At 37.6% G+C, this 15,039-nt stretch overlaps 1 pseudogene; it reads left to right on the top strand.

Moving 5' to 3' along the window:
- Positions 1-341: 341 nt before the first annotated feature.
- Positions 342-831, top strand: LOC110592191 (annotated as a pseudogene).
- The last annotated feature ends 14,208 nt before the right edge of the window (positions 832-15,039 follow it).

The following is a 15,039-nucleotide window of genomic DNA, read 5'->3' as shown; positions in this document are numbered from 1 at the left end:
CCATGACTTCTACTAGGAGCTTCTTGCTCTTACTTCTTGCTTCACTGCTGACGCTCTGTTTAAAAAAGAATTCTTATTAGAATAGTCCAAAATAGGTTATTATTTTTGAGTAAGGTATAGAGAAATCAGTAGTTCACTGTTACTGAAGATTCCAGTACCTCTCATTGGAGGTGGTATATTTTAGTGGGAAGCATCAGCAAAAGCTGAGTTTGATTCCACTAGTGAATTTTACAATCTTGTGAAAGTGAATGAAAAAAATTACCTGGCTTCTATTTCTTCAGTTTCAAAGTGGAGGAACTGGGCCTTGCGTCCGCCCCTGGAGCTGCCCACGCAACCCAGCCATGGTCAATCCCACTGTGTTCTTTGACTTTGCCCTGGATGGCAAGCCTTTGGACCGAGTCTCCTTTAGCTGTTTGCAAAGTTCCAAAGACAGTGGAAAACTTTCCTGCTCTGAGCCCCGGGGAGACAGGATTTGATTATCAAGGTTCCCACTTTCACAGAATTATTCCGGCATTTCTGTGCCGGCGTGATGACTTCACTCGCCATCATGGCACTGGCAGCGAGTCCATCTATGGGGAGAAATCTGATGATGTGAATTTCATCCTGAAGCACACGGGTCCTGGCATCTTGTCGATGGCAAATGCCGGATCCAACACAAATGGGTTCCAGATTTTCATCTGCACTGCCGAGACTGAATGGTTGGATAGCAAACACGTGGTCTTTGGCAAGGTGAAAGAGGGCATGAATATTGTGCAAGCCATGGAGTGCTTTGGGTTCAGGTATGGCAAGACCAGCAAGAAGATCACCATAGCTGACTGTGGACAAATCTAATAAATTTTTCTTGTATTGTACCTTAACTACCAGATCATTCCTTCTGTAGCTCAGGCGAGCACCCCTTCACCCCCATCTGCTTAAAATATCCTATAATCTCTGTGCTGTCGCTGGAGTTCTATGGGTTTTATATTTCTTTACTCCCCTCCAAGTCTAGCTGGATGCAGAGTTAATTTTCTGATTATGAAATAAAAACTAAACAAAAAAATAAAGTGAAGGAACTGGATTGTAGGCTCCATGGTTTAATATTTTTTATTATTTCATATTATATTTATATTAATATTTTTAGCATTATCTTATATCTGATTTTTTTGTCTGTATATGTTCAAACACCTGGCACCCTTGCAGGATATGTTTAGGTAATATCTTATCATCACAAATTTTTAACTGAATATTCATATCATTGATTTATAATTTCAGAATATTTGCTATAGCTCAGAATCTTCAGGCCATTATAATTTAGAAAAAAATTGTAAAGCTCTTTTTTAAATTTTTTTAAATTTTTTATTTTTTTTAAAGATTTTATTTATTTATTTGAGAGAGAGAGACTGAGAGAGAGAGCACATGAGAGGGGGGAGGGTCGGGAGGGTCAGAGGAAGAAGCAGATTCCCTGCCGAGCAGGGAGCCCGATGCAGGACTCGATCCCGGGACTCCAGGATCATGACCTGAGCTGAAGGCAGTCGCTTAACCAACTGAGCCACCCAGGCGCCCTAAAGCTCTTTTTTTTAAAGATTCTATTTTTTATGTGACAGGGAGTGAGAGAGAGAGAGAGAGCAGCAGCAGCAGCAGAGGGAGAGGGAGAAGTAGACTCCCCGCTGAGCAGCGAGCCCGATGCGGGGCTCAATCCCAGGACCCTGGGATCATGACCTGAGCCAAAGGCAGATGGTTTACCAACTGAGCCACCCAGGCATCCCTGTAAAGCTTTTATGCTTGAATAGATTTCTTTTAGATTTTATTATTAGTGCAATACAATCAAATACATTATATATGTTGCTTTTAGAAATATAAAAATATAGATGCATAGATTTTTAACAAAATAAAAATTTGGGGGGAGTGAGAAATTTTGCCCCGTTCTCCAAACCACAAATTTTTCAAAAAAAAATTGTTTGGAGCAAGAGAACATTACTGAATATTTCATCTCTCACCCATCCTATTTTTCAATTTAAGAGATTGTCTTATACATTTCTCAAAGTTGTTGCTTTTTTGTTTTTTAAAAATATATTCAAAACTAAGCTTGGTTTCTTTAATTTCAAACTTCCGTAATTATAATTCTTCCCTTTAGAAAATGAGTTGGCTGTTTTTTCTGATAGTCCAATTTCTAGAATAAGTCATATCTCAAATTTTAATGGTTTGCTTCTCAAGATTTACAGAAAATAAGGGTATGCCCTAAAACTTAACATGAATCTTATGAATATTTGTCAAGTCTGTGTTCAAACCATTCCCAAATTACCAATGTCTGATTTCAAATGGCTCTTACATACAACTGCCAGGCACTTCTGGTTTCACTGTTGATAGAAACTTCACAGAGTCCTGCTCCATTCCTACTCTCTTCTGCAGCACTGGAGTCTCAGAATCCCTTGCCACAGTATGGAGATTCCTGATACCACTGGAGGGCTTTTATTGCAGGACACGTCCTCCTCGGGTCTCAAATTAAAACAAGAGCTGAGTTACTGTTCAATCATCAGAATTTTATTACTGAGAGCCTTCTACGTACAAACTAGTCCTTTTCTTCCAAATGTCCTCCTTGGAACATAATGTTTCACTCTCTTCAAAGGATTGGGATTATACTGCTCTATAACATACACCTAAGGCATAAGGCCTTTGCTGTTGGATTAGTTTCAGATGGAAGACATTTACTGCAATGTAAATAAAATATAAATAAATATAGGATTATTGAGCCTCTACAACTGGAAACTCTAAATTAAATCTAAGCTCTTTGATTTAACGATTATTTCTTAATTGTATTTTTATTATCTAGGCTTAGTATTTAGCAGGTGCTCAATATAGATCCATTGAACTAAGCTGAACCTACACCAAGATCCACAACTGATGCATTTCCATTAGTTTATAGTACAGAAATTCGAACTCATGGTTTAGACAATTTATGTGACTAATGGGGACTATATAAAGAGTAATAGCATGCCATTATGTTGATAGTAATATCTATAGCATGTTTTAATAATGTCTTGTATGGTGATGGAAATTTTTAGTAATCAATAATTTAATTTTAGGCTAAGCAAAACAAGTGGCTAAATTATTTTAGGTTACTCTTGAAAATCAAATTAATTTGAAGAGCTTTTTTTTTTTTTAAAGATTTTATTTATTTATTTGACAGAGAGAGACACAGCGAGAGCAGGAACACAAGCAGGGGGAGTGGGAGAGGGAGAAGCAGGCCTCCCGCTGAGCAGGGAGCCCGATGCGGGGCTCGATCCCAGGACCCTGGGATCATGACCTGCCTTTTTTTTAAAAGACTTTATTAGAGAGAGAGCATGAGCAGGGGGAGGGGCAGAGGGAGAGGGAGAAGCAGGCTCCCCACTGAGCAGGGAGCCCGACGCGGGGCTCAATCCCAGGACCCTGGGACCATGACCTGAGCCGAAGGCAGATGCTTAACGACTGAGCCACCCAGGTGCCCCAATTTGAAGAGCTTTTTAAAATTACTTCCATATTGCTATTTTTATAACTCTCAACTAATATATTTTAAAATATTAGTTCATAGAAACAGTTTTCACTTAAAAATAAGATGAGCAAAGAAATCGCTGGTAACTGTTCTTGTAGTGGTGAAGTGATTAACAGACATTCACAAGCCGGGGATCAGACTGGCTTTATTAATCCAATGATTTTGCATAAACTTAGCCAGCTGGCAGACACTTAGGTTTTTCTATGATTGCCATCTGCAAAGATCCGGAACAGGGTTTAGACTCCACCCTAATGAGTGTTGATTCTTAGACATCATCCTTCTAATCCAGTAGGCCCTACTCATGCTTTTCTCAAGCATTTGTGAAGGTCCTAAATCAATCTAGCTCTTACAGTCACAAACCAGGGCTCAGAGTGTTTGGTTCAGAGAGTTGTAACCAGGTTAATATTGAGAAAAATAGCCTTTCTGATAGAACTTGCTTTCACATTCCGGTAGTCAAGGAGTGCAAGGCATGGTAGATACACTAAAAAAATGAACTTTTTGCAATCATTGGGTATTAGCCCATAACATGAAAAATAACAAGTCTCAATAGGAGTTTTTAATTTTTTGAATTCACTAGTAGAATGTGGTATGTACAATATATAAGAGTACTAGTCTAAAAATTAAGAACCTTAAGTTCAGGTTCCAGCTTGACCAATAAATGGCTCTGTGTCCTTGGACAAGCCACGTACTCTTCGGTGTTCTAGTTTTCTTAATGTTCAAAAGAGGGAGTTGATATAATCTCATAAATCTCTTAAAAATTCTAAAATAATTGCTCTTTAAAAAAACAAAAATTATGCTTCTTTAACTACTCACAACCATGACTCTTTTTAAAAGGCTAAACAGAATGTCCATTTATTGTATTGTTAAAAAAATACAAAAGGAATATTTTTTTTTTACAACATTATGCCATTGTCTGTTAGTCGTTATTGTTGCTGTGTGAAGTAACTTTGGGATTTTTGGTGAGAGGGTTTTCTATAAGTAGCTTTTTTTCAATAGACATTTTCCTCCTGAGTAGCTAAATTCTACTGCTGTTGTTTCAGTGATAACAGAAGGATCAAGTCAAGTCTTAATCGTGAAAGAAGAGTTTGAAAATTTATTTTCTACTTGGTTTAAAAAACCCAAGTGCAAAAAAAAGCTGACAGAATTAAGCATAAAATCACTATCATTTTCCTTCTATCCTCAGCTAAGAAAACCAAAAAGGTATGCTAGAGGAAGAAGCTTTTACCTGTGTAAAGATAGCTCTCTCTAAGAGGAGATCTGTGTTTGCTTGGAAAGCTCTTGTACCAGATACCTGCGTGGCTTATCACTTTATTCAGGTGTGTGCTAAGATGTCACTTTGTCAGAGAGAACATCCCTGATACCCTGTCGAAAATAATTTCCCCTGTCGCACTCAAGCTCCTTCCTCTTTATTTTTCTCTACATAATACTTATCACTACTTGAAGTGTATTTACTTATTGTCGATGTCCTCTCTCATCCCCACCAAGAATAGAAGCTCTATGAGAGCAGACACCATGTATCACTGGCAGGTGCTACCTCGTCACTAGAGCCCATGACAGTAGTTGGCATTTAGAAGCAGCTCAATAAATACTGAACAAATGAATGCCTGAAAAAACTTAGTGATAAACCAAACTGGTCAAGTGAAGGAATAGACAAGTGTGGAGTAAAGAATAACATGGAATAAAAAATATTCCTCGCCTCAGGGGAAGTCCAGGCTCTAGACTAGAGCTTACCAGCTCAAATGCCTACAAGGACCAATAAGTTAATTGTAAATGCATGGGTAAAAACAAGAGGGAGTAGTAAGAGCTGTTGCAAACTGGACACTGTATTCCTATCTAAAGAAATCCACACATTTCAAACACCTGGAAGCCAAAACAAAACAGCTACATACTATATTTAGTTCCCAGGCCATGTGCTTATAATGTGTGCCAGGTAACCGTTGTGGAATGATGCAGGTAAGAATGACCTTGTACTCTATGATGAAGGAGACAAAATGTACAGCAAAATAAGTACAACCTAAAATGGAAGCTACCTGAACATTTGAATAGCTATTGATGTAGAAGGTCACCAAGAAACAGAACTTGAGCGAGCTCCTGGACATTGAGCATGATGTTGACATCAGAGAGTTTATCAATAATTAACTTGATATTTTGGGGGAGAGATGTTTAACGTGATTTTAAGTATGCCCTATAAATCAATATTTTTCAAGCTATACATCCCTTGCTTCTAGAGAAAATCTCCTGTGTCTGCAATCGGATCCCTTTCAGAAAATGAGGTCATTACAGAAATCATGTTTCTGACATTTCTTTTTAAAGCAAAAAATGACAAACTTGCACATTCTAATTGCCCTTGAGTCTTTCATTGCCTAGCATTATTTAAGGCTTCTTATGCCTCCAAGATCCCTATACGAGCGTGTATTGAAAATAAAACATGCAGTTATACAGAATTTAAGTTACAGAAAAGTTTTTGCATCAAGAGACCTGTATCAACTGAGCCACCTGGATGCCCCCCAATTTCATATTTTTAACAGCATATCCATCTTAAATTCCAATTTAAATATTGACCAGAAGGAAAGGAGTGGTCAAAGATACAAAAGAGTTTCTATCTGGATGTGCCAATCAAAAAGGGTGGGTTTTATAGTATTTCTCAAGCTTTATTTGTTTGTAGGGAAAAGTAAATTCCGGGGGTAGCTTAGTTCCCAGAGTTCAAACCTGGAAACTATTAACAGAAGGGTTGATCTTAGCTGTCCTGAGGGTGTTGGGAGAAAAGGGTGTATCTCAGTCACTAAATATAGATTTACAGAGCTCCCATCAAATGGTGACGTTCTGCAGGAGCAAAGACAGGCAGCAGATATCTCAGGAAAGAAAATGAAGGTTGAAAGAAGCCATTGTGAACACTGCATGTTTTCCATTAAGCACAACTGTGCATATGACAAGTACATATGTAGCCAAAGTGAAAAATGCATGATGGCCAAACTGGGCGCACACTCCCCTCTCGACACCATTGAAACACAGCTTCTAATGCATCTGTGCTCGTGGGCCAGTTGATATATACCTGGAGTCCTGTCAGTAGGAAATATGAATGTGCATAAAACTCTTAAATTTAGTGTTTGAGGTGGTTGGAACAAGCCATTCACCTTCCCTTTTCCCCCCTCCTCCTAGCTTCTCCTTTTCTTTTTTCTTCTCCCTCCTCCCTTTGTGAATTTATGATTTAGAAATTATTCAAACTGACTTCAAGCTCTGTCATTTCTTTTTTTTTAATGTTTTTTTTTTTAAGATTTTATTTATTTATTTGAGAGAGAGAGAGAGCACATGAGAGGGGGGAGGGTCAGAGGCAGAAGCAGGCTCCCTGCCGAGCAGGGAGCCCGATGCGGGACTCGATCCCGGGACTCCAGGATCATGACCTGAGCCGAAGGCAGTCGCTTAACCAACTGAGCTACCCAGGCGCCCCTCTGTCATTTCTTCATGGGTGTTTTATGTGTGTTCTTGGATTTTCATCTTGCCAATTGGTCCAGAAGCATTGGTATACCATTACATTAGAACATTTTACTGTGCTGAATCTGTTAAGCACATTTTACTGTGCTTAACTCTGGGGTGGCAGAGCCAAACTCGATTCTGAAATGATCCACTGGATCTTTTCTGCAAACATTAAGGAGAGAAAAAAAAATTAGTTCCATAAGTTGAACAAATGTTACACTAAAAATAAAGGACTACGTGGTCTGACACTGTAGCTTTTATCTATGGTTTTGTTTAAATTGCTAAAATATCAGTTTTGGGGTACTTTTATACACAGCTGATGTAAATGGAGGTTAAATACTACTTAATTAATGGTTCTTATCTTGTCTTTTTCTTTTATGGTTACATACTTAACTTGTTCTATTCCCCAATTAATGACTACAACTTGCCGTATGTGATTATAATATATATGTTGGGGTTATTTAGTCTTTGCTGTGTAATCTTCAGAACCATGTAATAGGAGGGCAATTATCTCATCCTAAATATATAACCCTTAGAAAGAACCTTGAAAATATACTTCTCTTTCTCTTTCTTCCTCTCTCTCTCTGTCCCTCTCTCTTTCCAAAAATTGCATATGCTTGTCTCTCAAGATAACTGAATTTTCTCAGAGAGGGCAAGATGACGATTAATCAGCTGGGTTCCTATCTATGTTTAACTGCTTGTCTCTAGCATTGAATGGGACGAGTTCTTGTAGTAGTTTACTGAAGCAGTTTGCATAATACAGATAGCTATTAGAATCACTGTATTAATATATGTCATCAACAACTTGTTGCTTTAGTACATTTTAGGATATCTGTGGGAATACATAATATAAATCTGAATTCTGGGCAAAACTATACAACTGGTTCATTTCCAAACTCTATTATGTGTAAGATTAAAACCCTGAAGGTTTAAAATGACAGATTCATTGTCAAGTGCATTGTACTTTTTATTCTGAAGGGAGAGAAGACTTCGTGTCTTCTTACATCTTCATGAAAACTCCACCAGTGATCTTCAGAGCAGCACTGTGCTGGTGAGACCTCTACTACCTTCAGGGTTTCCTGCGGTGCTCTCCATCTGGATGGAATAGGGGAAAAATTGATAAAAGAAATGGAAGGGAAAGGTTTTTTTTTTTTTTTTTTTTTTGGTTACTTGTTTAATGTCACCAGATGCTTATTCCATTCCTCTTTCTCTTTCTTCCTTCCTTCTTTTCTTAGTCTTTCTTCCTTCCTTCCTTCCTTCCTTCCTTCCTTCCTTCCTTCCTTCCTTTCTTTCTTCTTTCTTTCTTTCTTTTTCTTTCTTTCCTGACTTCCTCTCTCTCTCTCTCTCCCTCTGTATGCTTAATTTCTATAGCTTTGTTGTGATTAGTCTTTTACAGTCATATGTAGGAGCTTACCTGTTGAAAAATAGATCACATGAGTACTGTCTAAAAAGTCTAGAGAATGGTTTCCTGATTGAATGGCCACTTGTGACAAACCTAAATTTGCTCTGTGTTTGGAAAGATGCTACTGCTCACCTGGGAGCTTTGCTATTGGCAGATCACTAGCAAACCTTTCCATAGAATGACATCATCCCATGACAATTTGAACAGAGAGGGCTACATTCCCAGATTTACCTTCTAAGATTACATGAGTTTGTGAGCCCCTAAGAGTGAAGGTTACAAAATATCACCTGGAGGTGGGCTGCTTCAGAGAGAAAAATACACACCAATATTCTCAATTACCCCTACACAAAACAGAATCTCTGAATGTAAATTACAACAAAGTAGGTGCAATAAACTCTAAATTATCTGTGTTAATACAAGGGTGCATCTGTTAAAAACCATTTATATTAAATTTAGATGACATTCTCTCAATTGACAAGGGGTGGGGTGTATTAGATTTATTATTTAAACTATGTTGCATCTAAGCTCATATTAGAATCTCAGTAGTTTGCATTTCTTGTGCAAGCCATAATAAGAGGGAAAAGGCTCAGAGGTGTATTAGGTGGCAAATGAAAGCCACTCTGATAGCACTCATTTCTAACAGATAAGCCAGAAAGTAGATAATTTACACTTGGGTGATCTGTAGATTACTAGAAATGACTGTAGTGTATGTGCTTAGAATTCATGCTTATACATACATTGCTAACAGTTTGATTCCTGAAAAGGAATGTCAACAGATGATCATGTTGAGGTGAGAGCATGTTTTTTGGTACCAAAGAACTTAGATTTGAACCCATCTCTGATCTTACTAGTTTTTGAATAAGACTTCCAAGTCTCTGAGTATCAGTTTCTCTATCCATAATATGGAATGATATACCTGTTTTTCTTATTTAATGTGTATTGTATCCTGAAGTTAGGTAAGGATAGTTACAAAGATGGGTAAGACACAATATTGGGCCACAAGGAGATTGGGGGTAGGCAGGGAACAGACAGGTAAACAAACGATCTCACTAACACAGGAAGAGTTATAAGAGAGGTTGTGTTGAGTAATTCCATAACCTGCCTTGTAATTATATATATATATATATATATAATATACTATGTAATATAATATATACATATATATCTGTATCTACTGAACCAAGAAATCCTTTTTTAAAAAAGATTTTATTTATTTATTTGAGAGTGAGAGAGAGTGCACAAGCAAGAGAGCACAAACAGGGGAAAAGGCAGAGGGAGAAGCAGACTCTCCACTGAGCAGGGAACCCAGCTTGGGGCTCGATGCCATAGCTCCAGGATCATGACCTGGGCCGAAGGCCGACTGAGCCACCCAGGCACCCCCATGAAGTCCTTGAATTTAAGAATCATGTATAATTCACTTTTGAATCATCAGAAAGCAGTTCAGGCATAGGCCATAAAAAGCCCACAAAGCTTTTCTGTGGAATAAGTGATTTTTAAGCCACTCGGGTGAGAAAACCTTTGTAGCCTAGGATTGGGAAAGTGACACTTAGCACCAAGTACTGTTTGCATGCTGCTGGGTCAGCACCAAGCTTACAAGTAGGTTATTTAATGAGGTCTTATTTCTAATATACCTAGCATAACACTTGGCATGGAGCTCATTAAGCAGAATTAATACGTGCCATGACATAGCGAGGAGGAGCCATTAAAGCACCCAAAATGTCACCCAGCATCCTGCCTTACTTACTGGTTGGTGGAAATTCCTACCATTAGGCATTCACACTGACAAGTAAGAAATTGCATCCCTGGAAGTCTTCCTTGAATTTTTGATGTTCCTGAGAAAAGAAAACTTTTAAACTATGGTAAACCCCTAACACAGTCCTGTGAAGTAATTTTTGATACTAGCAACTGTAACATCAGAACCCAAAGGGTACATGAGATATAGTAGGGAAGCTTAGTAAGAGAGAAAGAGGGAAAGGTCTATAATCTGGGACCCTGTCAGTGCGAGCCCGACCCATCAGGTGGACCTTGGGCTGCTGTGGTGTTCTCTCTTCAGCCAGGATCAATGTGATGGTACCGACGCTCTGAGCTCCAGCACTTGGGAATGTTCTGCCGTCAAGTGGTGAGAAGACCCTGACTGCAATTTTCACTTCGCTGTGGACTAGTCCTGGCTGTTTCTGTAAAGCTGGCAAGAATGCTAGAAAGGGGGGAGAAATGTCACGTGTTGAACTCCTTCCCTCCACCATAAGAAGTGAGGAATAAACTCAAGAATACATCAAAGTGGGAGTTTTGATAGAGGTTAAAACGGCCACATCTGTACATTTCCTTCCCTGCTCCTAGGTTACCAGGAGAAGACATCAATTACAGAACTGGAAGAGTCGGTCGGTATGGGGTAGGAAGCAAATAAGAGGAGCTCTGTAGACACTTTGATTACCCACTTCCCCTTCCAAGTTGAGTGCCACTCATTTAGGCATTCTTGTGCAGAAAGAACTGTCAGGTTAAGTCTTACAAGGGAGATATCGAGACAAAAATATCAGCATGCACATTAAATATTGAATGGAAGTCAAATACCGGTCATGAAGATTGCCAAGCAAGACTAAGGAACAAAACTCCAAAGCCACAGGTAGAGGTAAGTCCTGTGCTTTTCATATAAGATTTAGCAGTGTAGGGCGCCTGGGTGGCTCAGTTGGTTAAGCGACTGCCTTCGGCTCAGGTCATGATCCTGGAGTCCCAGGATCGAGTCCTGCATCGGGCTCCCTGCTCGGCAGGGAGTCTGCTTCTCCCTCTGACCCTCCCCCCTCTCCTGCTCTCTCTCTCTCTCATTCTCTCTCTCAAATAAATAAATAAAATCTTTAAAAAAAAAAAGATTTAGCAGTGTGTAATTTTTTTTTTTTTTAGTGTTAGAGAATAATCCATTTTATTAGAGTGTTTGCAGCAGATACACGAACGGCGTAAATTACATATTACAATTTGCCATGGAGATCTTACTGTCCCAATTAAGTGTCTGTTTAGTTAGCACTTTCTGCAGTGAACCATCCTTCTAAGGCCTGGTGGTATTTCATGGTAGGTCAGTCAATAACCTGCATCCCTAGCCTAATTGCCAAGGGGTTATATCCTGACTCTTAGCCAGAGGTTGGCCTTGGAAAGTATAGAGTTATGTTTGTTAAATGCAAGCCTCATCATCTCTGGAAGGCGTTAGCAATAATCTTCCTGCCCATTGCACAAATTCCTCCCTGTAAATGCCAGTGATCATGGTGTAGACAAGCATGTGCTCCAATCCCATGATTTTACTTGAAAACTAAACTTCCTGTCAGCTTCTAAAGCCTTGGTCTCTCTTTGAATGTTAGCATTTTGTTAAAGTAAATGGAATTAGAAGTAGAAATAAGTCCATTTAATCACACATGAAGCACAATTTTTCATGAGTACTTCAGACATTTTTATATGAACCATGGAAAAATGAATATGTTGATTTGCAGCTAAATTGAAAAATTATAAAAACTATTTAATTTTAGTTCTAAACACTTGTCTATCTTATTTAGAAATAAATATTTTTTGCTGTTTTATTTTTTCCTGCACTTCATCTGTGTCTTTGTGATGTAAATTTTTATATATTTTTTTAAGCTGACATACAACATTATATTAGTTTCAGGTGTACAACATAGTGATTTGACATTTATATACAATAGGAAATGATCACCATGATAAGTCTAGTAACCATCTGTCACCATACAAAGTTATTACTATATTATGACTATATTCCCTCCGCTGTCTTTACATCCTGTGACTTATTTGAAATAAATCATTTTTTAGATTACTTAGCTCCTAGTCTAGAGTTAAATGACAAATTTTCTCTAATATTGTTTATTCTAAAGAGAAAGAAATTCTTGTGCATGTGTGTATACCCATAAATACACACACATCTTATAGCTTTTAAAATTCAAGTGCAAATATATCTAATTCATCTCCCACTACGGTGTATCAGAAGAAAGGTATGGATTTAATGTGAGTAAACTAATTTGTATTGTGAGAAAATAGTCAAAATAATTGCTAAGGATAAGTTTCCCAATATTTACCAGAGCTTAAATTTCATAACACAGACCCGATTCTTTAAAAATACAGTCTGAGTGAGAATAAAGATTCCCCTCTCTGGTGTAGGTGGTAAAGAATCTATCTTTTTGAGTAATTTAAAATTCTTATTGGATTTGCTATTATTTTGAAAGATGAATCCAGGTAACGATGGTGCTTATTTGCCACAATTTTCTATTTTACATTAGGAAGAGAATAAATGTACTCAATTAGAAACAGCATAAACCCTTTGATGAAAAGCTTTACATTTAATTTAATTCTTTTCTCAGCCAAAAAACTGATACAGGGCTGCTGCACAGTTTGTGTACTGCACAAAATTGACTGCTTGAGGATCTGGTTGAAACTCTAAATCAAGCCTTGTCTTCAGCTGATCATACCTTTGCTTTTGGGGTAGCAACTACCACTTTATCTACTTCCTACAAACATCTCATATAGACACTGCATTTTTTTTTTTTAAGTAAACTCTATACCCAACGTAGGGCTCAAACTCATGATCCTGAGATCAAGAGTCACATGCTCTACCAACTAAGCCAGCCAGACATCCCAACACTCTATACTTTCAATTCAAGTTTAAGTTTTAGCTTTAATGTCAGCTTTCTAGGACTACATTCTAATAATCTGATTAGGTTTGAATTCTAAAGAAGTAATGATTAGAATGAATGTAACAAATAGGACTTGATTGTCCCCCTCCCCCATTTTGTTGACTTTGTCATAAGGTAACAACTTAAATCCAGAAAAATTCAACCAGGATTAAGGTTTCATTTTTACCCTTTACATATTATACCTAATAAAAATTGAATAATCTCATTGGAGGAAACTTTTACCTGTTTTTAAAATCGGGGTTATATTTATAATAGATCCTTTTTTTACTCATATAACTTAATAGTTAAAGGGAGCAGTAGCTTTAGATTTTTTAAACCTAAATATATACTACAAAATAATCTAATCACTTGTTTTTACATCCTTACTCAATTGCCATTAAAAAAAAATAAATGTTAGATGAATAGTACCATGAGTTTTGGTTGAGTTGAGGTCTGAGATTTGATTAACATTTCATTTATACTTATCTTAAAAACAGGTACCCCTCTGAATTATGATGATGAATGAAATGTAGTATTTGCACTAAGAGAAGTTAAGGGTAGAGCCATATACCCTAGTGATACAAGAAGGGCATAAGATGTCAGGGCATAGAGTTGTCACCTTTAAATTTTACCCAATAGTGTGTTCAGTAGTGTATTTGGTGTTTGAAGTAGATAGGGCTTGTTGAAGGGCCAATTTTATATCACAAAATATAAAGGTTAGGGGGAACCACATTGACAACTTCTAGGTCATCTCTTTAAAGACAAAAATATTCATCCTGAATATTCTGGTAGTTGGGACATGGTGACAAGTTTGGATTTATAGATGGAGCCCTATGATGAAGATGACTAAGTTGATTGTCCAGTTTGAATACGTGAATGACGTCACAGAGCAGAACTTTCCACTGCCCTAGATCATCTTCCTATCATTGACCATCCCATCTTATTTGATGCCACCATATTTTGGGGTTCTTTTTTATAGCAGTTTAATCTAGACCCTGACTAACAAATTTACATGTGGGAAAATCTGCTTCCTCTGAATTTCTTCTATTAGTTCAAGTTATGGTCTTTCTAATATGACATCACTTTAACTATTGAGGGACAATAGCTATCTGCTATACATTTATTTCTTCTTTCCTAAGTCTTCTTCAGACTTGATCCATTCCTCAAATGCCTGGGCTTTACCTCTTTTAATCTGGACACCATGTGCCCCTAATGCAGCCTGGGGCTGGGCTCTGCCACATTCTTATGTTCTTTTCCATGAAGAAAACTCTCAGGTCTCCTCTATAATAATCTCCTGTGAAGCACTTAATTTATCTCTGTTAAATGTCATCTTGTTGATTTTAATCCCTCGTTTCAGCAAGTTGAGATAATTTTGAAAGTGCGCAGGTTTTAATGAGACCATTGGTAAGTGCAAACAAGCAATTTGACTACACTTCTCAGTAAATTGAAAGATTGTTGTTAAAATATTGACTATTACTGCTACCACTTTTCCTAATGAATACCTAGTGCCAGCCGCTGTATTAGGTCAGATTATTACTCACAACAATTCTATTATTATTCCTATTTCTCCGATAAGTAAAGGAGTCTTCAAGGGAAAGGATGACTTGTCTACACAGGTAGAAAAAGAGCATAGCCAAGTGCAAACCCAGATTGGTATCTAGATTCTATTGCCATTTGATGTGCCTTAGTTTCTGAAAAGTATAGGTTTCTGCCTTGTACAAGGTTCTGGGTCTGGAAAAGGATAAGTCATATATTTACCTGTCACCACAAAAGCATATGCTTTTCTGTGTCTATTTTGGTCACATTAACTTAAAAGCAAGAGAAGGAAACTTTCCAAATAATTTAGAAAACTGAATCTATCAAATTATTAGGCTTGCTTTATACACAGATAATGCTTGACTCTTTTCTCTTTACTGAAAATATGGGGTGTTTTCTACGCAAGTCTTCTTACAACATGGTTTTCACAACTGAATTTGATCCTGAAACAGTAG

Source organism: Neomonachus schauinslandi, chromosome 3 (assembly GCF_002201575.2).
Source record: "Neomonachus schauinslandi chromosome 3, ASM220157v2, whole genome shotgun sequence".
Taxonomy (NCBI): Eukaryota; Metazoa; Chordata; class Mammalia; order Carnivora; family Phocidae; genus Neomonachus; species Neomonachus schauinslandi.
This window is presented reverse-complemented; position numbering and strand designations above follow the sequence as displayed.